We start from the raw sequence: 24,874 nt of genomic DNA, 5'->3' as shown, positions 1-24,874 counted from the left end.
ATGACAAAGGGATTTTAAAATTTATATCTGAAAGCAAAGGGCCAAATATACCAAGAAACTCCTAAGGAAAAAAGCAAGCCAAGGGATTTGTCCCATCAGATGATAAGGCTTATTTTAAAGCTATTGTAATTAAGACAGTGTGGTATTTGAAAAGAGGAAGACAAATAGAAGCGCAGAGAGAACACAGAAACATACCCGTGCCTGTAATGGAAACGTGACTAGTTCCCTGACAGGAACGTGACAGGGCTGACACCCAGAGCAGTGGGACAAAGAGGGCTATTCAATAAAGTGCTGACTATATGGGGAAGTAAAATTGAATTTCTACCTCAAAAAAGCAAACACTGAGTCCATATGCATCAAGACCTAAATATGAAGGACACAACTTGAAAACTTTAATAGATGAAAACATAAAGAATTATTTATCACCTCAGCATCGAGAAGGATTTCTTAAACAAGATGCAAAATAGCACTAAAAAAAGATTGATCAAATGTGACTACATTAAAGAGAAGAACTTCTGCTTATAAAAAGAAACCACAAAGTGAAAAGATAAAGATTAGAAAAAAGTATGATTCACAAGGGAACTGTCTCTGGACACGCACTGTTCTATACAGTAGCTGTGACATACACGTGGCTTTTGAGCAATTGAAATGTGACTAGCACGAATTGAGATTTGCCCTAAGTATAAAATACACACCAGATTTCAAAGTCTTCATCAATAATTCTATATGATTATATTATCCAAAGACATCTAAAATATAAACTAAGTTAAATGAAATAACAAGTCATTAAAATCAATTTTACCAGTTTCTTTTTACTTTTTTAATGTGGCTACTAGAAAATTTTAAATTACATATGTGGCTTGCATTATGTTTCTATTGGGCAGCACTGATCTAGAATATAGAGAGCTCCTACGAGTTAATAACAAAGAAAAAAACCCAATAGAAAAAAATGTAAAAGGTTATGAAGAGATTTTTCACAAAAGAAACAGCCAACATAAGAAGATGCTCAACCTTATCAACAATCTGAATTAGTGAAACCAAAACTGCAATGAAATATCTTTTATGCCATCAGATTAGCAAAACCTAAGAACTCTAACGACATCTACTACTGGCAAGGGTATGGAGCAACGAAAGGTCTCACTCACTGATGCTGGGAGTAAAAGTTGGTACAAACACTTTAGAAAACGCCTTGGCGTTAGGCGGTAAGACTGAACATGCACATAACTAGGAGTGAGTTTGCCAGTTAACAAGGTATCTAACCTGGAGAACTCTTGCATGTGTGTGACAGGAGACACGCACAGTGATGCTTTTAACAGCCTCATTTGTGATACCAGAAACGGGAAATGGCCCAAGTTTCCATCCACTCTAGAGTGCTTAGATCAGTTGTGAAAAACTATACGGAACATTTAAAAAGAATGAACTGAAGCTACGTACAGCTAAACAATATCAGCGATATGGAGAGGTATTTCTTAAAGGTTAAATGATCACACAAAATTCAGAGGGCGCCGTCTCTCCGGGGGAGGGAGGTGGAGGAGGTGGGCGTGCCCAGGGAGGGGCTCCTGGGGAATCGGAGGAGTCGCTCAGATTCTATTGCGTAAACTGCGTGGTGGGTTCACAGGTGCTTATTTTCCTCTAATTTAAACTGTAAATAGACATTGTATATCCTGGTTTTAAAGTATGCTACTTCACAATTTAAAGGGCTTTTTAAAAGGAAAACACCACCAATTACTCTGTGCATATGTGTGATATTGCGTTCATCTAGAGGCACTGCCTTTCACTTGCTTTTTAATAATGACATCTCTCAAGTGGGACCATGTTCTGTTGATCTTTTCTCTGCAACTTGGCTCCTCTGTCCCACATCCTGTCCTAGGTAATCTCTAGATTATATATTTCATCTATGACATAAATATCATCTTTGGAAAAATAAAATGAGGAATGCCATTCCTGTGTTCGATTCATCTCAGTCACTTTCTCTGTGAGTAGCACAGACCAAAGGGACTCAGGACCTGCACTCCACAGCCACAGAGCTTAGAGGACCCGGGGGAGCTTGTGGCATTGAGGAGCCTGGCCCCTCTACTCTCACAAGCTCTCTGCACCCTCGGTCCAATCCTGCTTTGATTCCCCCATTTGAGTTTTTGTCACAGTTAATGCAAGGTAATTGGAGATACTCTTGAAACAGAACTTGTGGACTCCTGTCAACACTCTTGGAGAGATATAAGAAAATAAAAAGGTGCAGACTTACTGAGGTATGTTTAGAGTGGCCAGGTTTCCCAGATGATTCTGCAGCTCTCAACCCACACTGAGGCAAGGGCATCGAAAGCAAATTTAGTCGACTTGAAAACTGAACCTCCATCCTGATCCTAAAACAATTAAAAGATTTTTTTTGTAAGAGGTCAAACCACCCTAGCAGGTATTTTCCCTAAACCGTTTATTTTTTCCCTTTCCCTTAGAAATGGAAACTCCGATGGAAACTCCTGGAGTATCAGGTATAGCTCTATTCTAATCTTCCTTAGATTAGAACAAAAATAAACCTGTATTAGTTGTGTGTGTGTGCTTTAATTCTGGCACCTGTAGCACCCCGAAGCCAGTATCACCTTGGAAACGTCATTCGCTCCACCTGAGGGCAACTGAGGCCTTCCCTGAGCACAAGTCCTCTTAGCAGGAAGGGACTATGGGGCCTGCTACTCTTACGGACCCTAGGCAGCCTTCTCCATGGTTTTCAGGACGCTGATCTTCTGTCTCCTCTAGGTGAGCCCTAAGTCCTGGCTTTAAAAAACATGACCAATCAATACACAAACCTAGTCGTGACGAATCAATGCACAAACTGTTATTCTCACTGTGGAGTGGAACAATTACTAAAATCTGTTTGCCAGTAAATGTGCCCCATCTTGTAAATCGTTGGGTCATTAACCTTAACAATTGGTGGTGCGCCGTCTCTATCCAATTCAATTAAAGTACACACCAAGGTAATATTTAAGAATGCATTTCAGGCAAAGGAATATACTATTATATTATTATATCCTCATAAATTAAACAACACATTTATTTCCCTTCTTGGAAAAAGAACACTGCATGATAAACACAGGGTAGAGGAGAAGCAAAAGCAGTGATTTTAAGAATAGCTCAAGAGAACTGGAGATGAGAAAAGAGGAATCCCAAGGGCATAAACCAAGTCACCTTCGGCCACCACTCCCTCTGGCGTGGCTGCGGAATTTCTGGGCTAGGTGAAGGGTGGAGCAGACAGTGCACTCAGACTGTTAGCGGCTTGTGTTCTACCTTGTGACAAAGAAATCCCTAAATTGTTCCAAACAGCTAAGCGTTCACTACCTGTTCCTAGTCTGGCATGACTGTAGCTGAACAGTTTGATGCCAAAAATTAGCAGAAAGTTCTGAGTCCTGACACTGATGCTGTAGAGTCGGGGAGGGATCTTTCTCTTTCCTAAACGTTCTGAGGGTAAGTCAGAGAAAGCTTGCTTCCCAGCACTCTCTCTCAGTTTTCTTCCTATTTCCCATTTCAGGGGTTAGGCAGGGATTAAATTGGAAAGGATTATAACAGGAAACACGTCTCAATACTTATGGTGTGTCACTAGATTAGATAATAAACATGTATATTTTCCTCACAAGGGACTCAAAATTAAGCATCTCTTCCATTTTCTTTCTCCCATAATTCCTCCAACCTGAATCACATTCTAGCTACAGCCAGCACAGCTTAATTCTACTTTCTATTGCTGCCCTAACAAACTGGCACAAACGGAGTGGCTAAAATAATTCAAGTTTATTATTTTACAGTTCTGTGGGCCAGAAGTGTAACGCAGCCTCACTGAGCCAAAACCAAGATGTGGGCAGGGCTGCCTGTATCACTTTCTGAAGGCTCCAGAAGATAGCCCGTTTCCTTGCTCATTCAGGGGTTTGGAGAATTCAGTTCCTTGCAGTCTGAGTACTGAGGTCCGGGTTTCCTCCCTGCCTGGGAGCTGAGGGCTGCTCCCAGTTGCTGGATGGCACCTGCATTTCTCAGCTTGTGCCCCTTTCTATTTCTTAAAGCCAGCAACAGAGGCTCGAAAGCTTCAAATCTCTCCTGCCTCTTCTGGCACTCCTTACGTTGTGGCATCTCTTCAGACTTAGCCAGGAAAGGTTTTCTGCTTCTAAGGGCTTATCTGATTACACTGGGTGCACCCAGATAATCTAGGGTAATCTTCCCATCTCAAGATCCATTACCTTAATCACATCTACAAAATCCCTTTTCCCATGTAAGGTGACATATTACTAGGTTCCAGAAATTAGACAATGGACAACTTTGGGGGTGAGGGCTGTGCATTATTCAGCTACCACGTAAGAGCAGTGCTCATACCGGATGGGCCACTGATAAGAATGGAAGAAGAGATAAAACCTGACTCTTTTCTCCCTGTCCTTCCCCACCTCCTTCCCGATACTTCCCTTCTCTACTCTGAAAGGAAAACTTGGCTACTCACCACATTCCCATCCTCCAACGGACCGTCTGGTTGCAGAACTCTCCATGGAGATGGCCAGGAAGATCACCTTTCCCCACTACCCAGCGTCTACCCAGCTTCCTCTGCGCCAAATGTTCTTTTCAGCATTTACCCAATGGTTCCCCAGCATTAGTTTACATAAGAATCACCTGTGGGCACACATTCCAATTCGAAATCTGCTTCTGCTGTGCTGTGGCTCGAGACTGACTTCACCTGGCACTCAGTCAATTGGAAGCAGATGCTTGGAGAAGCTCTGCTGGCCCAAGAGGGCTGGGAGCAATGGAGGTGCAAATGGTGTAGGAGAGACCCCTGCCCCCGGCAGATGATCCCCTGTCCAAAGGCTCTCCAGAACCCCTACTTCTCCTTCTTGTGTAGCCACAAAAGACGCGTTTCCTCACAACAGGGAAGAAGAAATTTGGCATCTCTGTCTCCATATTGTACCTACCTCTTCTACTGCTTTAACCTGAGTCAGAAGCCTCTGCTTAGCCCTGCGTGTAGAAATGTTGATCATTAAAGGAATTCTGCTTCCAGCTTAAGATTTATGCAAACAGCCCCTCACCCGAAATTTGCCTCCCACAGGGAGATAAGGAAGTATGAACAAAAATAACGATTGTCTTGTCAAGATTTATAGGAACTTCATGACCAGACCCACATCAACCAGAGTCAGCTGACCAAGAACAAAGAGTTTTCACAACCCTCCCCTGACCCTTGCTGGCGCCCAGATGTCCGCTGTCGTCTGTCACCTCCTGACTTTAATTCCTTCCTACTTCTCCCTTTCCTAGCATAAAAGCAGCTTGAATTCTACCCCAAATTAAGATGGTTCTTGACAACAATAGTTCGCCATCTTCTTGGTTTGCTGGCTTTCTGAATAAAGCTGCTTTTCCTTCCCCAACACCTTGTCTCTCAACTTTCTGACCTGTCCTGTGGCGAGCAGTGCAACCTTGGGCTTGGCCGCCACAAGGGCAGCCATACCTGTTGTTTCCGGTGCCACCAAGTCCCTGAGGAGGGCCTTTGGGCAGAGCTCTCACTCAATATGCTTTGATAGTGTATCGTCATGAAAGTGCTCTCTCTGGAGTCAGCAGAAAGTTATGTGACCTTTGGCAATTTCCTAGTTGAGGCCCCCCTTTGCTCATCGATCAGATAGGGGTAATAATAGTAATTTACCGCAGAAGGCGTTTACAGAGAGAGTTCAGGGAGACACTGCTGCAAAGCCCAGAACAGAGGGGTCAGCACGGGATAAAGATGGGCAGGTTTGTTATCACCGATACCATCATTATTCAAGTTGTCCCCCACCTGCCCTGTGACCTGGGCAAGGGGCTTGGCCTCTTTAATTCTGGTTCACGCTTCCCAGTAGAAAGAAAAGAGGAAGGCCTTTACCCATGTCAGGAAGGGAGATGGAAATTGCATCAAGGCATTTACTTGCCCTGGTAGTTTGCTTCATTGCCACAACCTGGAGAAACACAGCAGGCATGACTATAGAGTTTGTGGGAATTACATGTACTATGTTTATGCTATTAGTTTCTGTAGACCAAAGGTTGACAAACTTTTTCTATGAAGGGCCAGATAGTAAATATTTTTGGTTTTGTAATGTACAGTCTTTGTCACAACCTCTCAGTTCTGTGGTGTAGTGTGGAAGCGGCCACACAGACCATACAAAATGAAAGAGTGTTCCCATAAAACTTTACTTACTTAGCAAAGCAGGTGGCAGACTGGATTGGGCCCACGTGCCGCAGTTTGCTGACTCCTGTTTTAGACAAGCATCTAGAAGGTCCGGGTTTAGTTCTAGTGATAGAATCTCTGTTCTGCCCTACATTTTATTGTCTTTTACCGATATTTGTGAATTTACTGTCCTTAAAAGAATATTTCGATAAATATTTATATCCATGGGCATGCCTGAAAAATTTAAATTAAAATTCATGTAAATGTTTGGGACATATTCTGAAACCCACGAAAGAAGTTAATATTTAAAGGACCAAGTGTTCTAATAAATAATGAATTTCTTTGGGAGATTTTGAAAGCTATGGAGCTGTGTGATTTTAGACAAGTTTCTTACCTTCTCTGACTGTTGGTTACCTCCTCAGTTTAATTCAAGGCTCTAGTAGTCTCTATTTCATAAGAATTAAAATAAATAAGCACATGAAATTAAGTGATATAAAGCTCTAAGCCCAGTGCCTGGTACATGGAAAACACTCAGGATCATCACCATTATCCTCTTCTGTCACCATTAGGGACCCTATCATGAGGAGAGTTCCTTACTTATTATAAAATAAGTCAAAATCTATAGAGGGAATCCTATCTAAGGCAACTGCCTAGGTTTCTTCTGAATGGTGAAGTAGACTTTGGGGGGCAGTGATTAGCATTCTGAAAAATTGTCTCAAGATTAAAAGTGATTCAGTAAACCCATTTATGGCTTACAAATTGCAGGCCAATGGGTTCAACAGTTGGGTTAGATTTAATTATTATAGTATCTAAATTTTAAAAATTTGAATGTATTTGAGCCACAACCTCTCAGGTAACCACAGCTCACTGCTGTCTTGATAGAAAGTAGCTACACACTGTTATCATTCTGGCCCTGACTCAGTATCTAACTTCTGGTCTAAATTTTTAATGCTACGTTTTACTATTACAACCCCACCTTCTTACGTCATGATCTCATTGCCATCAATACATCTAGAGGAAGAATCCTTATCTTTTCAAAAACATATGGCCACTTCCCAGAACTAATGTCATCCAAGGCTGCCAACAAATGATGTAATGAGACAACTTAACTGCACAATGAGATATTTGCTTCCTTCCTTGCTTGTAGCTGCCAGACCTCACATATAAAAGCTGTCTGAGACTCTGTTTTCCCTCTCTCTCTCTCTCTCTGAGGACATACGAGAGATTACCAGAGAAAACGCACTTCAGTTGTGGAGTAATTTGACTTGGGGAATGGCTCAGGTGGGGCATGAGGTTTTCTCTTCCATGACTAGGGTCAGACAAAGAGACAAAGGGCAGAGGTCAGGCTGGCAAGAGTCCTAGATGGATGCCCCTGCTAGATGATTTTCTCTTCATTGCTCCTAAAACTGCATTAAGGTAGAGCAGATGGTGCATCCAATCTGTGCCCACCATCCAGCAAGCCAGATGAGGCCCTGGCTGATACTTGCTCACAATCTTCTGTAACCTTGCTTGGCCCTGGACTTTCAGCTGATGAGTGCTTAATGGGCACTGGTGTCCTGGAAGCTACAGAGCAGGCATTCAATGAACTCACTTCACCTAAACCAGACAGTCAGGAAGAGAGTAACATTGGTAATAATATTATTAATATGAGCAAGGAGTAATAAGAAATTTTTTAAAAATATAAATCGGATCACATCACTTTCCTGCTCTGAAACCTCCAATGTGTACTCATTCACCTGAAGTAAAACCAGACTTTCCGTGAAGCCTGCAAAACCCTGCAGGACCTGGCTGGCTCTTCCCTCCATTTCTCCAGTCTTACTTTTTTTATTGTAACAGTCTTATTGAGATATAATTCATGTTCCATCCAATTCATCCATTTATTTTTTAAAATTTCTATTGGAGTATAGTTGCTTTACTATGTCATGTTGGTTTCTACTGTACAGCAAAGTAAATCAGCTATACGTATAAATATATCCCCTCTTTTTTGGATAGTATACAATTCAGTGGTCTTTAGTATGTTTACAAATGTATGAAATCATCACTGCAATTTTAGATCATTTCTATCATGCTAAAAAATAACACTGTACCTATCAGCAGTCACTCCTCACTTCTCCTGACCTCACAGACCCTGATAGCCACTGATCTACTTTGTCTCTATAGATTTGCCTATGGTGGACATTTCATATAAATGGACAATATATGGTCTTGTGTGACTGGTTTCTTTCATTTAGCATGATGTTTCTAAGGTTCCTCAATATTGTAGTATATATGAATACTTCATTCCTCTTCATGGTTGAATAATATTCCATTGTAGGGATATACCATACTTTGTTTATTCATTCATCAGCTGATGACATTTGGGTTGTTTCTATATTTTTTGGCATTATGAATAGTGCTGTTGTGAACATTTATGAATAAGGTTATGTGTGGATATATGTTTTCATTTTTCTTGGATATGTACCTAGGAGCGGTATTGCTGGGTCACATGGTAATTCAATGTTTAAACTTTTTATCAATTTGGGGAAATTTTCATCCATTGTTTGTTCATATATTTTTTCTGCCCTTTTTTCTCTCTCTTTTCCTCTGGTACTTCCAAATCCATACATATAAATGACTTGGATTTCATCACAATGAAAAGTTTTTTCCTCAAGGATACCATCAGGACAGTGATAAGGACTGTTTTCCAGGGTGGCTGCACCACTTTACAGTCTCATCAGCAGCATATGAGGGTTCTGATTTCTCCCCATCCTCACCTACATTAGTTACCATCTCTCTTTTTGGTTAAAGCCATCCTGGAGCTCTATTCTTAGGCCTGCCTCTCCTCTTAGACAAAATCCTTGAGTCCCTTCCCCACAGCTAGGTCAGGGGTAGTGGGCTGCTTCTTTCAGAGTGACACCCCTGCTTTATATGCTGGGTGCCGGGCTGGGATGGCATCCTCTGATCTTCCCCCCTTACCTTCCTAGTGTGGAACCTCCACCCTATGAGCAAACTAGGAGAAGGTAAGGGGTCCCCAGTATTCTCCACAGCTGGGGTAACACCTCTTCCCAATGAGGGGGTGCTGAGGGAGTAAGGGAGCTCCAACACCTTGGCAATAATCACCTGGAATTTAGCCTCTGCAACATGCAGCTGTGGGGAAGAGGAAGGAGGGAATGAGTCCTGACTCTAGTGCCTCAGACTCTCACTGTTCTTACCAAGATTTAATAGATTTTCTTGAATAAGTATTTATTTGCTGTGTGCCCCTAGGACAATCAGGGAGTTTTCAGGTAGTTTAAAGGGTTAGTTTTTGTTTTTTTAAAAAAAATTTTCACGAGTTATGGTTGTTTTGCTGCAGAGAGGGTCCACGAGGCTCATCACATCACCATTCTGGAAGCTGTCTCCCCCTCCACCTTCACCTTGGGACTCCCTTCCCCTCCTCCTCTCTGCTCCTGGATGAGGAGCATATACGCAGGGCTTATCCCTGCAGCTGGATCTCTGCACTTACTGCTCCCTCAGCCTGGAAAGTTCTCCCTTGAAGCGAACACTGCTGCATCTCTACCCAAGTGCAGTTTCCACCTGGATCCCTGCAGGCAGAGTCCCTTCCCCTCATGACACAAAGAAAATCCTCATTACTCTAGAGCAGAAGTCAGAAAACTAAGCCCGTGGGCCAAATCTGTCACACTGCTTGTGTTTGTACAGCCCACAGGCTAAGAACTGTTTTTATACTTTTGAATAATTGAAAAGAATACTTCATTACACTTGAAAAGTACATGAACTGCAAATCTGAGTGCCTATAAATAAAGTTTTATTGAAACACAGTTATGTCCATGTGTTTACTTTTTGTGTGTAGCTGCTTTCACACAACAAAGGCAAAACTGAGTAGTGGCACACTATAAATCACAGTGACAGAATTATGACTTAAAAGCATTTTGAGGCCACATGTATCACCTATCCATGTAAAGACATTTTCAAAGATGAAATATGTAAAATCTCCTATCAGCATTCACAGATGAACATCTGCAATTTATTTGGTGATAGGAAACACTATCTTTGAGCCTCAAATAATCAAAATGATATCCCTCCCAAAAGAAGTCCATTCTTCTCATTAGTAGACCTATATTTTTTAAATGGATTTAATTATTATTCTATTTTGAATTTCATCAATCCATAAAAATTTTGTGGAAATTTGTTTTAGCTTGTTATGTAAGTACCTACATAATATCCTCAGTTTTGCCTCTTGACCCACAAGCCTAAAATATTTCCTAACTCGTTAACAGAAAAAGTTCGCTAATCATGGTGATTCTGTTCCTTTGCTGGTGAATGATTTTAAGGGTAAGCATTTGGCCCAGTTCTGACCAATAAGATGCAAGAGGAAATCTGCTGGGAACACTTCTGGAAATACTATCTTCTTTCTCTGGATGTTATTTCAGATGTGGTACTGGGAACAGTGGTAGCCATGAGGGGAGCTAGTCTGAGGACCAAGCCAACTCTTGCGAATGGAAGAACGTGGGTCCTTGTGCTGTGGTTGAGCCCTGAGTTAGCCCGCCCTAGAACCGTCCTACCTGGGACTTCTTGTTATGTAAAACAGTAATTATTCTTATTACTTCAACCATTCAGATCAAAGTTTTCTGCTACTTATTGTCCAGCACATTCTAATTGCTATCACCTTGGAGCATCTCATGGCTCCTTCTCATCCTATAGGGGTCAGGACACATGCCCCCTCCTCAGAAAGTCCTTTCCCAGCCACCCTGAGGCAGTAGCCTGTGATGTCTCCCCCCACCCCCTTAGTCACTCTTCTTAACCTGTATCACCATCTGTAATTATCTTACTAGGCAGTCTCCCCTCACTCAAGTATAAGTTTCCTGAGATTTGCCTGGGCTCTTAGAACAGAGTTTGACACCAAGTAGGCGCTCAATAAGTATTTGTGGAATGAATAAAAAAATACTACTAATGTTTTAACTGATATTTCATAGCATTAAATGTTAGTAATATTTATAAAATTACTAAGAAATATTAATGTTGACTACTAATAAATATGTATACTGTTTATTATTGAAGCTAACATTTCCATAAGTGTTTAGCACATGCCATACTCAGGGCCAGAGCTTATCACAGGTCCCTCACTTAATCTTTGTTAACAGTGTTACATCAAAGAAGACTGCCTACCTCCATTTTCTTCATTACCATCTATACTACTAGTACAAGCAAGGACAATAAGGTAATAACGATAGACATTTTTAAAAACCAACAAACTTAAACTGGACACATTGTTCTGCCCCGGGACCTTTCTAGTGGGAAACTGCACGGAACCACAGTGGTTTTGTCCCAGTCCTCATCCTCACCTGCCTGCAGAAGGAAATTCCAGCAGAGAGCACACCCACCAAGGAGACATTTCAAACCCAATCTACCAGGGCAAGTAATGCTGGTTATTGCATCTGACTTGATGCCTGCCCTTTCCTTCTCAGGGAGGCTCTGTGGTGACACACGGTAATTGCCCAGTTCCTCTCGGGGTCCTAGAGTTATGCAGACAGGCTATAGCAAATCTCCTGCTATCTTTTGATAACTTCTCTAAGAGCTGGCCAATTACCTTCTCCCTTGTGTCAGCTTCTGGGATGTTGGTTAACTCGACTGTTTTCCCCAAAAAGTTACATCTTGGTTTCTGGAGGATCTCTGCTTTAAACCTAATAATTTTCTATGACACCAACTCCCCATGCCAAATTCGTGAGGAGTATCCCAGAAAGGGCATGTATGTAATAATTAATGTGCATTCCCCTAGGTCAAGACTCTCCGTAATTCTAACTACTATTTTCATAGCAACAATGATCATTTCTATGTCCTTTTATCAACAGTAAGTCTGAAGAGTGTATTTAGGATGATTAACTTAAAAGATACGTCCTGTGGGCTCTATGGCATCCTCAAAATTCACTTTAGCGGTTCCTGGAACTCTTCAAAGAGATGGGGAAGGGGACATATTTTAGTCTGGCACTGTCAACAGAACTTTCTGGATGATGAAAATGTTCTATGTTTGCACTGAACAATACAGTAGCCACCAGCCATGAGTAGCTATGAGCCACTGAAAAGTGGCTAGTGTGACTAAGGAAGTATATACATATATATTTTTTTGGGGGGGTGGGGTTGAACTGGTTTTGTTTTATTTATTTATTTATTTATTTATTTATTTGGTTGCGCTGAGTCTCAGTTGTGGCTCACAGGCTCCTTAGTTGTGGCTCACCGGCGCCTTAGTTGTGGCATGTGGGCTCCTTAGTTGCGGCATACATATGGGATCTAGTTCCCTGACCAGGGGTCAAACCCGGGCACCCTGCATTGGGAGCATGGAGTCTTATCCACTGCGTCACCATGGAAGACCCCCCTGAACTGGTGTTTTTTAAGAGGAAAAAATAAGATATGTTACTCTCACTATGTCTCAACTTTGTAATTTTTATGAGATATAGTGACTTAGGTAAAATATTTTGTTTGGTCATGTTTCCTCTTAAGTTCATCTGTTCTTTTTATCTGAGTGGGCTATTTCTTTTTTTTAAATTTAATTTTATTTATTTTTTATACAGCAGGATCTTATTAGTTATCTATTTTATACATATTAGTGTATATATGTCAATCCCAATCTCCCAAAACATCCAACCACCACCACCCACTCCACCACTTTCCCCGCTTGGTGTCCATACGTTTGCTCTCTACATCTATGTCTCTATTTCTGCCCTGCAAACTGGTTCATCTGTACCATTTTTCTAGGTTCCACATATATGCGTTAACATATGATACTTGTTTTTCTCTTTCTGACTTATTTCACTCTGTATGACAGTCTCTAGATCCATCCACGTCTCTACTAATGACCCAATTTCGTTCCTTTTTATGGCTGAGTAATATTCCATTGTATATATGTACCACATCTTCTTTATCCATTCGTCTGTCAATGGGCATTTAGGTTGCTTCCATGACCTGGCTATTGTAAATAGTGCTGCAATGAACATTGGGGTGCATGTGTCTTTTTGAATTACGGTTTTCTCTGGGCCTATGCCCAGTAGTGGGATTGCTGGGTCATATGGTAATTTAGTTTTTTAAGGAACCTCCATACTTTTCTCTATAGTGGCTGTATCAATTTACATTCCTACCAACAGTGCAAGAGGGTTCCGTTTTCTCCACACCCTCTCCAGCATTTGTTATTTGGAGATTTTCTGAATGATGCCCATTCTAACTGGTGTGAGGTGATACCTCATTGTACTTTTGATTTGCATTTCTCTAACAATTAATGATGTTGAGCACGTCTTCTTGTGCCTCTTGGTCATCTGTATGTCTTCTTTGGGGAAATGTCTATTTAGGTCTTCTGCCCATTTTTGGATTGGGTTGTTTGTTTTTTTAATATTGAGCTGCATGAGCTGCTTATATATTTTGGGGATTGATCCTTTGTCCATTGATTTGTTTGCAAATATTTTCTCCCATTCTGAGGGTTGTCTTTTCGTCTTCTTTGTAGTTTCCTTTGCTTTGTAAAAGCTTTTAAGTTTCATTAGGTCCCATTTGTTTATTTTTTTTTTATTTCAATTACTCTAGGAGGTGGATCAAAAAAGATCTTGCTATGATTTATGTCAAAGAGTGTTCTTCCTACGTTTTCCTCTAAGAGTTTCATACTGTCCAGCCTTACATTTAGGTCTCTAATCCATTTTGAGTTTACTTTTGTGTATGGTGTTAGGGAGTGTCCTAATTTCATTCTTTTACAGGTAGCTGTCCAGTTTTCCCAGCACCACTTACTGAAGAGACTGTCTTTTCTCCATTGTGTATCCTTGCCTCCTTTGTCATAGATTAGTTGACCATAGGTGCGTGGGTTTATCTCTGGGCTTTCTATCCTGTTCCATTGATCTATATTTCTGTTTTTGTGCAAGTACCATATTGTCTTGATTACTGTAGCTTTATAGTATAGTCTGAAGTCAGGGAGTCTGATTCCTCCAGCTCCGTTTTTTTCCCTTAAGACTGCTTTGGCTATTCGGGGTCTATTGTGTCTCCATACAAATTTTAAGATTTTTTGTTCTAGTTCTGTAAATAATGCCATTGGTAATTTGATAGGGATTGCATTGAATCTGTAGATTGCTTTGGGTAGTATAGTCATATTCACAATATTGATTCTTCCAGTCCAAGAACATGGTATAACTCTCCATCTGCTGGTATCATCTTTAATTTCTTTCAGCAGTGTCTTATAGCTTTCTGCATACAGGTCTTTTGTCTCCCTAGGTAGGTTTATTCTTAGGTAGTTTATTCTTTTTGTGGCAATGGTAAATGGGAGTGTTTCCTTAATTTCTCTTTCAGATTTTTCATCATTAGTGTATAGGAATGCAAGAAATTTCTGTGCATTCATTTTGTATACTGCAACTTTACCAATTTCATTGATTAGCTCTCGTAGTTTTCTGCTGGCATCTTTAGGATTCTCTATGTATAGTATCATGTCATCTGCAAACAGTGACAGTTTTACTTCTTCTTTTCCAATTTGCATTCCTTTTATTTGTTTTTCTTGTATGATTGCCGTGGTTAGGACTTCTAAAACTATGTTGAATTAATAGTGACGAGAGTGGACATCCTTGTCTTGTTCCTGATCTTAGAGGAAACGCTTTCAGTTTTTCACCATTGAGAATTATGTTTGCTGTGAGTTTGTCGTATATGACCTTAATTATGTTGAGGTAGGTTCCCTCTATGCCCACTTTCTGGAGAGTTTTTATCATAAAGGGGTGTTGAATTTTGTCAAAAGCTTTTTCTGCATCTGTTGAGATGATCATATGGTTTTTATTCTTCAATTTGTTAATATGGTGTATCAGATTGATTGATTTGCATATACTGAAGAATCCTTGCAGCCCTGGGATAAATCCCACTTGATCGTGGTGTATGATCCTTTTATTGTGTTGTTGGATTCTGTTTTCTAGTATTTTATTGAGGATTTTTGCATCTATATTCATCAGTGGTATTGGTCTGTAATTTTCTTTTTTTGTAGTATCTTTGTTTGGTTTTGGTATCAGGGTGATGGTGGGCTTGTAGAATGAGTTTGGGAGTTTTCCTTCCTCTGCAAATTTTTGGAAGAGTTTGAGAAGGATGGGTGTTAGGTCATCTCTAAATGTTTGATAGAAAATTTACCTGTGAAGCCATCTGGTCCTGGTCTTTTGTTTGTTGGAAGATTTTTAATCACAGTTTCAATTTCATTACTTGTGATTGGTCTGTTCATATTTTTTATTTCTTCCTGGTTCAGTCTTGGAAGGTTATACCTTTCTAAGAATTTGTCCATTTCTTCCAGGTTGTCCATTTTATTAGCATGGAGTTGCTTGCAGTAGTCTCTTATGATGCTTTGTATTTCTGCGGGGTCCATTGTAACTTCTCCTTTTTCATTTCTAATTTTATTGATTTGAGTCCTTGCCCTTTTTTTCTTGATGAGTCTGGCTAATGGTTTATCAATTTTGTTTATCTTCTCAAGAACCAGCTTTTAGTTTTATTGATCTTTGCTATTGTTTTCTTTGTTTCTATTTCATGTATTTCTACTCTGATCTTTATGATTTCTTTCCTTCTGCTAACTTTGGGTTTTGTTTGTTCTTCTTTCTCTAGTTCCTTTAGGTGTAAGGTTAGATTGTTTATTTGAGATTTTTCTTGTTTCTTGAGGTAGGCTTGTATTGCTATAAACTTCCCTCTTAGAACTGCTTTTGCTGCATCCCATAGGTTTTGGATCATCGTGTTTTCATTGTCATTTGTCTGTAGGTATTCTTTGATTTCCTCTTTGATTTCTTCAGTGATCTCTTGGTTATTTAGTAACTTATTGTTTAGCCTCCATGTGTTTGTGTTTTTTACATTTTTTTCCCTGTAATTGATTTCTAATCTCAGAGCATTTTGGTCAGAAAAGATGCTTGATATGATTTCAATTGTCTTAAATTTACTGAGGCTTGATTTGTGACCCAAGATGTGATCTATCCTGGAGAATGTTCCACGTGCACTTGAGAAGAAAGTGTAATCTGCTGTTTTTGGATGGAATGTCCTATAAATATCAATTCATTCTATCTGGCCTCTTGTGTCATTTAAAGCTTGTGTTTCCTTATTAATTTTCTTTCTGGATGATCTGTCCATTGGTGTAAGTGAGGTGTTAAACTTCCCCACTATTATCGTGTTACCGTGGATTTCCTCTTTTATAGCTGTTAGTAGTTGCTTTAGATATTGAGGTGCTCCTATGTTGGGTGCATATATATTTATAATTGCTATATCTCCTTCTTGGATTGATCCCTTGATCATTATGTAGTGTCCTTCCTTGTCTCTTGTAACATTCTTTATTTTAAAGTCTATTTTATCTGAAATGAGTATTGCTACTCCAGCTTTCTTTTGATTTCCATTTGCATGGAATATCTTTTTCCATCCCCTCACTTTCAGTCTGTATGTGTCCCTAGGTCTGAAGTGGGTCTCTTGTAGACAGCATATATATGGGTCTTGTTTTTATATCCATTCAGCGAGCCTGTGTCTTTTGGTTGGAGCATTTAATCCATTCACGTTTAAGGTAATTATTGATATGTATGTTCCTATTACCATTTTATTAATTGTTTTGGGCTTGTTTTTGTAGGTCCTTTTCTTCTCTTGTGTTTCCCACTTAGAGAAGTTCCTTTAGCGTTTGTTGTAGAGCTGGTTTGGTGGTGCTGAATTCTCTTAGCTTTTGCTTGTCTGTAAAGCTTTTGATTTCTCCATCGAATGTGAATGAGATCCTTGCCGGCTTGAGTAAACTTGGTTGTAGGTCTTCCCTTTCATCACTTTAAGTGTATCATGCCACTCCTTTCTGGCTTGTAGAGTTTCTGCTGAGAAATCAGCTGTTATCCTTATGGGAGTTGCCTTGTATGTTATTTGTTGTTTTTCCCTCGCTGCTTTCTGTAATTTTTCTTTGTCTTTAATTTTTGCCACTTTGATTACTATGTGTCTCGGCGTGTTTCTCCTTGGGTTTATCCTGAATGGGACTCTCTGCGCTTCCTGGACTTGGGTGGCTATTTCCTTTCCCATGTTAGGGAAGTTTTCGACTATAATCTCTTCAAATATTTTCTCGGGTCCTTTCTCTCTCTTCTCCTTCTGGGACCCCCATAATGCGAATATTGTTGCTTTTAACGTTGTCCCAGAGGTCTCTTAGGCTGTCTTCATTTCTTTTCATTCTTTTTTCTTTGTTCTGTTCTGCAGCAGTGAATTCCACCATTCTGTCTTCCAGGTCACTTATCCGTTCTGCCTCAGTTATTCTGCTATTGATTCCTTCTAGTGTGGTTTTCATTTCAGTTATTGTATTGTTCATCTCTGTTTGTTTGTTCTTTAATTCTTCTAGGTGTTTGTTCTTTAATTCTTCTAGGTCTTTGTTAAACATTTCTTGCATCTTCTTGATCTTTGCCTCCATTCTTTTTCCAATGTCCTGGATCACCTTCAGTATCTTTATTCTGAATTCTTTTTCTGGAAGGTTGCCTATCTCCACTTCATTTAGCTATTTTCCTGGGGTTTTATCTTGTTCCTTCACGTGGTACAAAGTCCTCTGGCTTTTCATCTTGTCTATCTTTCTGTGAATGTGGTTTTCCTTCCACAGGCTGCAGAACTGTAGTTCTTCTTGCTTCTGCTGTCTGCCCTCAAGGAAGTATATTTTAAATTAAATGTAGTTTTACATTTAAGTGGCCACATTACAAGTGGCTGGGTGGGGGTGGGGAGGCACTACTATAGTAGACCGTTCGGGTCTAGAGCATCAGAGGATGTGGATTTCTGACAGAGTTGCTTCACATTCATAGCTGCCTCCAGGGGTGAAGCAGTTGTGAAGTACTATTTCCTCAACAACGTCTGGAAACCAGCCAGTGTTTATCAGTGATGATGGCAATAACAATACAGTGCACATGGAGCTTTCACACAACATCACTTTAATCTTCACAAAAATCCTGTGAGTTGGGTCCTCTCCCAATTTAGAGAAGAGAAGATTGAGGAGTATAACTGCTTGACCAAACTCACAGAGATTTTTGGGCTCAAAGTCCTGTGCTGTAGTGCTATGCTCACTGCTCGGTCGTTTTCCAATTTTACAAACACTCTCTTAGCAAGATTGTCCCAGGTAGAGATCAGACAGCTGCAGCCTAACAGAAAGCAGGAAACGTGAGTCCCAGCTCAGCTGAGAGGGCTCTGCTAGTGGTGAAGGGAGGGAGGGAGAGAAAGAAGGGCAGAAGGAAGGGCAGATATCCTGAAGGACAGGACTCCACCACCACTGTCTGGGCACTGGACTCAGGCTTTAAATTCATCCCATTTGATCCTCTTCACAATGCTCTGAGAGCAGTATTTCATCCTCATTTTCCAGATGAGAAGAGGGAGGCTCTGAGGGTTTACGTAACTGGCTATGATTTGTTCAACCTATACAAGTGGTGGAAACGAGATTCCAGCTCATCTGCTTCCAGACCTCCAGACAGCCCCAACCCAGTAAATGGCTAGAGCCAGATTAAAACTCGAGCAGAAATGGGAAAGCAATGGAGTTGTGGTCTTCATCAGCAAGACCAGAGAAATGCTAGTGCCATCTATCAATACAATTCTCCTGAAATTCTCTTACATGTCCTCTACTTGTAAGCTGAGGCCGCAGTTTCCAGGACTCATGGAATTTCATTCTTATTAAAAATCTGAGACAAGTGGTCTCAGGAATATGGTAAGCATGGGAGAGGGACCAGCACAGCCTCTGTGTGACTGATGGTTCAGATCTGTTCTCCAGGAAACCACATGACAAAGAGAGATGAGTTTGGTGCTCTCCTCACTAAAACCTGGAATCATAGAGACCCCAGACCAGGAGGATGACACATATGGCCCGGGCACACCCCCACCTCGAAGGCACTGTATCTAAACCAGGGCCCATCAACCTGTCCCACCTGAGAGTGCTGTTGGGGCCAAGGCTTTACGAAAGGAGAAGACAGAGAAAAAAGGCAAAGAGAAGGTGAGGAACCATGAGAAGGAAGAAATGGAAGAGGCAGCTGCCACTGCAGGGGCTCCCTTTGGGCCATGTGGCCATAACAGTAGCAGTACTGGTCCTCGTGGCAGGAACTCACCTGCAGCATTCAGCTTGGCCTCTAGATCTTGTGCCCAATTCCTGCAACACTCGCAACCCCACCACCAGCTCCAGCTACTTGGGTTAAGTTCTTAGTCTTCTTAAAGTCTCACCTTAAATGCTGCTGCTTCTAAGAAACCTTCCCTGTTTCTCATTCCTACTTTTATGCCCCTCTTTCCTCCCTTGACTCTTTCCTCCCTCCCTATTTATCTGTTTCCTCCTGGAGATGATAAGCTCATGGAGGATAGGAGACTGAACCAAGTGAGCCTTCCAGTGTCTGTCACATAGCAAGAACATTAATGATTCAGAGCCTAGTAAGAATTAACATGCACTGAGCAATTACTGTGGGTCAAACATGGGTCTAAGCATTTTAGATGTATTAACTGATTTCGTTTTTACAACAACCCTGTGAGATAGGTATTATTACTGTCTTCATTTTACAGAGGAGAAAAGTGAAGCACAGAGAGGTAAGTAAATAAACTTGCTTAAGGCACACAGCTAGTAAGGGAAAGAGCTAAAAGTTGAACCCAGGCAGTTTGAGTTTAAATGCTCACTCTTAATCACTTCACTAACTTGCTCAATATGCTATGGCTGCTCGCACATGTTGACCTATCCATTTCCTTATGATTTTTTGTGTAAATCACTCGTCTCAAATCTAAACCATGATAGAATGCCTCCTGGACTAGAGAGAGAAATGTGTGTAGCTCTGTACACCTGTAGGTAGTCGGCAAATTCTCCAACAGTCATTAGAGATAACAGCAAGTGATCTAACTTGTTATTTGCACAGAATGGGCTATATTAATTGCTCTTGGTAAGCAATTTTAATCTTTCATATGTGCTTTCCACATTCCCCTCTAGTGAACCATACATTCAGATACAGGATTTGAACAAATTCTTAAATGTGTTTCGGGACAATTTGTGGTAGGTAAAACCAGGGTTCTAGGTGAGACACAAGAAGATACTGTGAGATGGACCACAGGCAAAGGTAGTAGTTGGCTTGCTCTAATACAAGCAATGTGGTAATGCTGAACCCCTTAAACACCGGCAGTGTTTTGTTCTGTGAATGATAATAAGCAGATGTTTTAGTCAATCTTGATTCAGAAATAGGAAGGAAACGCACAACCATGTAGCCAGGTGCATACGTTCAGGGAAAATGAGTATGCCATGCAAACTCACAGGGAGGGGGTATGGGGGGGAATGGCAGGCAGAATGATGGCCTCCAAAGATACCTTCGTCCTAATTCGTGGATCCTGTGACTGTGTTAGGCTACTGGCAAAGGGAATTAGGTTGCAGATGTAATTAAAGTTGTGAATTGGTTATTATCCTGCATTATCCATATGAGCCCAGGGTAATCACAGGGTCGTTAAAAGGGGCAGAGGGAGGCAGGAAAGTCAGTCAGAGGAAGATGTGACTATGGAAGAAAAGTACAGAGCGATGCAACATTGCTGACTTTGAAGACGGAGGAAGAAGCCAGAAGCCAAGGAACGCAGGCAGCCTCTAGAAGCCGGAAAGTGTAAGGAAACAGATTCTCTAGAAAGGAAGGTAGCTCTGCCAACATCTGGATGTTAGCACAGCCCAGTGAGACCCGTGTTGCACTCTAAAACTGTAAGAAAATAAATTTGTGTTGTTTTAAACCACTAAGCTAGTGGTAATAGGAAACTAACATGGAGTGAGGTGAGGCAGGGATCTGAGAATGTCCTACCCGGGAAGTTGACAATCTGCAGGGCTCACTCTCTCCTGGCTGAGTACGACAGAGACCCAGGTGTGTGCTGCTCTCAAGCATCCTTCCTGCCATTTGCAGGCCTTTCTCACGGCTTAGGTGCAAAATAAAAACGTACAAAATACATTTCTTGACACAGGTTGAGCCCTTGAAATTATAGAGACAATTTAACACAAAACCAAAACAACAAACCTCCTGCTTCTGATTCAAGTAGGTGAAGTTCTTGAGACCTAAAGTGCCCAGAAAAATTTCTCTCCCTCTTTCACTTTGCCTAGTAGACAGCTTTTGGAAAACCCTCAGGGTTATAGCTAATGGTGGAATCCCTTTTCTTTCTTGTGTCCTCACTCCGGGACCAGTGAGATTGGGTGAAGGAAGCCCAGGCTTAAGGACAGGGGAAGACAGAGTTCACAGAGGACACTCACCTGGCTGGCTGGCTGGCTACTGAGAGAAAAGGTTCAGACGATTTTTTGATCGGGTGCTGTTTAAAGATGAAGACACATTTAATGGAGGAGAGAGTCTGCCGCTCTCTGACCTTGGCTGTGTGCTTTTCTCCATCTCCTGTCAAGTTGAGCACGAAGAACAAACAATTGCTGATGAACTGGAATATGAGAATGGAAAGTGCAGACAGCAACTCTGAAGTGAGGCTGAATTGAGTCCTAGGACACGCAGCTCTATTATAACCACCCAGGGGAAGAGGGACTTGTTTCCAGAGAGTTTTAAAGACGTACACAGTTTTAAAGTTTTAAGGACTGAGGTGTGAGGCCAGACACGTCTGTGAGCTGTGTGATCTGGAACCAGTTACTCAACCAGAGGAAGCTGTCTCATCAGCTCCAGCGCAGTGGTTATACCTGGCCAACAGGTGTGATGGGGTGTCCTGGGAAGGCTTCTCTGCAGCAAAGAACCAACGTGCACTGGCGCTGGCTCAAATCAAGAGAGGGCCATGCAGCTGATATGAAGATATGCACAGAGCCTCCCAACACCCGAGAGCAGAAGCTCTGACTGGTTCTGGATCCCAGATTCCTGTTTATGCCAGGACCTACCTACCCAGAGCCCATGGAACTCTTGTTTTCTTTTGGCTTAACCTTTTAATGGATTTCTTCTTCTTTCTTTTTTTTTTTAAATGCTGAGCTATAATTGACATACAATAAAGTATCTAAAATATATAGTGTGTGGCTCAGTGAATTTCTACACACACCCATGTAACTACCACCCACATCAAGATATAGATCGGGGGTCAGCAAACTCAGGCCCGTGAGCCAAACCCCATCTGCCACAGTTTTGTGAAAAGAATTTTATCAGAACATGCCCACACTACTGTTTGCGTCTTGTCTATGGCTGTTTGAGTAGTTGCCACAGAGGCCCTGTGGCTTCAAAGCCTAAAACCTTTACTAGGTGACCCTTTAAGAAAAAATTGGCTGACCGCTGACATAGAGCCCGCCCTATGTCCCGGCCCTATTGATTTCCCTCCAAGATAACCACTCTTTTGGCCTATGCTACTGCAGGTTAAGTTTGCCGGTTTGAACTTCATGTGACTGGAGGATTACAGCTTTTACTCACTCAGCAGTGTGTGCGGGACTCACCCATGTTCTGAGGCACTCTCGCCCCCGAGCATCACCATTAGCGGGACGGTTACGTTCCAGGCATTCTTCACTCTGTCCCGCGCCACAGGCTGGCACCTCTCACTGACAAAGGAGCCTGTCAGGCTGTCCCCCAGATGCTGGCTCCACGGGGCCCCCAGTGGTGCTCAGAGCCCTCTCTCCACAGTGGTGGTCCTTCTGTCTCTCTGTCTCTCTGTCTCTCTCTCATCTATTTCTGAAGCAAGAACACCATTGCAAATCTGATCGGACCTAGGGACCCTCTTCTCAGATAAATGCACAGGTAGTAAAATGTTCAACTAAATATTAAAATTTGTTGTTGGTTTTTTTTTTACCTTTTTCCTCCCTGTGTCAGTGAAAGAGATGTCAGAAACACATCTTGGATTCATGAAGATCTAGCTTTCTTAGAAAAAGAAGGGGTGGGAGAGAAGCCCTTGTTATTACTTTTAGCTTCACCTGAACAGGTAGGTATAGGATACGTACCCCCGTGGTCGGGACAGAGGGGGTGGAACAGGATACTTTGTGTTCTGAGGACCTTACCCAGGCGTATGGGTCCCCTCATAGGTACGAGGACAGCCCACTGACCTGGCCCTCTGGTGGTGGCAGAGCCCTGAGGGTGAGAGCCTAGCTCTAAGATTCTGCTCAGGTGCCCCTCCAGGAGCTACGCAGGCGTCATTGCAGCAGGACAGCAACGGTGTCTGCTGTTTACTGCGGGTACTGGGTTCCACCAAGACTGCACGGCCGTGAGGAGCATCAGAAGCCGTGGGCTGACCAGTTTCCAGAGTTCTGCTGACTTGCGCGTGAGAACTGGACAGAGCCCTTTAGCACTGGGCCACCTTGGGGCTCTTGGATTACTCAGGAGGTGAGGGAACCTTCAGAGGATGATAGTGAAACTTCAGCCAAGGAGATATATGAGTAACAGAGCAATTAATCAGTAAATAAGAGATATGATCTAGCACCTTAAATGTGTGAAGCAGTTCATACCGTTTACACACATAAATCCAAAGTTTCACATATCATCTAAATGAGTTCACGAACCCCAAGCTAAGAACTAAGAATCTTGGTTCAATAGTCTATCCCTTCTGCTTCAGTTCCCACTGAAATAGGTAAAGCCCTTCTGTGCTTAGATTCAATTCCCAAGAGAATGTTATTGGCTAAATTAATATTTTTAATTAGGACACACAAATCCCAGTCTCCATGGATTAGTTGTCCTTAGGTCAGGCTCTCAGCCTTGGCTTGGAATCAACCACGATGGGGGTAAGGGTGAAGTCAAGTCCTGTGACCTCAAATATGGTCCCCTGCACAGCAGGGCTGGGACTGGGGCAATTTCCCTTAGAAAGAGCTGTGAGCAGGGCAGACACGGTGACCCTCATATCCAGTCCAGGAAGCTTAGAGACGACTGATGGAAACTGCCTTGTAAATGCAATGCTGGAACCGAGTAGGTGGTCAATAAGCTACGATGAGGATGAAGAAGAATTATCATTACTCAGGACGTGGGGCAACCCCTAGAGAATCACTTCCTTCCAGAGGACTTTTCTGCTACTCTCTCTCTGAGTGATTTAATGGCACCAGTAAGCGTTGAGAGCAGATATTAAATGTACACGGGTTGACAGGCTTGTGGAACATGGGCATTTGATGAGGACATGCATTTAAAGAAATTAGAGAAGGGAAATTAAAAGTGTCCCTCAAGGCATTAAAATACAGGTAGGTTTGAGGGTTTTTGAAAAACGAATCGCTTTAATAAACACTTAAATAAAAACTAGAGATATTGCACAGCAATCTGAATAGGAATTTTGTCTGAATGATTATAAAAGTTGTTCCTTTCATCTCATAAATTTATGTAATTAAACTAATGCCACGGTTTTCTCTTCCATGGTGCAACATGACAGAAGTGTCGAATTTTTACTCCACTGCTGGCTAATTAGGATGACGTGTGATTCTATTTCTTATTTTCAATGTTTTTTTTTTTCCTTTTAATTTTTGTGCTCAAGCTCCCCTTCCTCTTTCAAAACCTGATGTTTACATAGTTATAAATAGCCAGAACTTGAATGAGATTTGGGTCTACTCTCTTTTTACCCTAAATTAGTTTAGGTGTCAATAACAATTTAAAGAGAGTTAACAAAAGAAGATACAACCTGGATTCTGGAGAAAGGGCCAAGAAAGTCTGCTTCATTCAGGACTCAACTAAGTGGAACATATACTGGTTCCAGGACGAGAGATAAGTCCAAGCATCTTTGGATTTTATTTTTATCCTCTTGGTTTGGGGAGTTTCTTTTAGAGGAAATAATAATTTTCTTCCAAAGATGACAAGATGTTGTAGAAAAAGTCCAATGATCATCTGTGCTTAAGCCTACCATAAACGCCACTTACACCATCTG

General features: G+C 41.6%; 1 long non-coding RNA gene across 1 annotated transcript in view; it reads right to left on the bottom strand.

Annotated features, from left to right (window-relative positions):
• Nucleotides 1-2,248: 2,248 nt before the first annotated feature.
• LOC132375124 (uncharacterized) overlaps nucleotides 2,249-24,874 on the bottom strand; it is a 152,621-nt gene continuing 129,995 nt past the window's right edge. The window contains exon 3 of the long non-coding RNA XR_009505908.1: nucleotides 2,249-2,360. This is a non-coding gene — a long non-coding RNA (uncharacterized LOC132375124). The remainder of the gene's footprint in view (nucleotides 2,361-24,874) is intronic.

Source organism: Balaenoptera ricei, chromosome 11, assembly GCF_028023285.1.
Source record: "Balaenoptera ricei isolate mBalRic1 chromosome 11, mBalRic1.hap2, whole genome shotgun sequence".
Classification (NCBI taxonomy): Eukaryota; Metazoa; Chordata; class Mammalia; order Artiodactyla; family Balaenopteridae; genus Balaenoptera; species Balaenoptera ricei.
The sequence above is the reverse complement of the archived record's forward strand: the minus strand, read 5'-3'. Positions and strand labels throughout refer to the sequence as shown.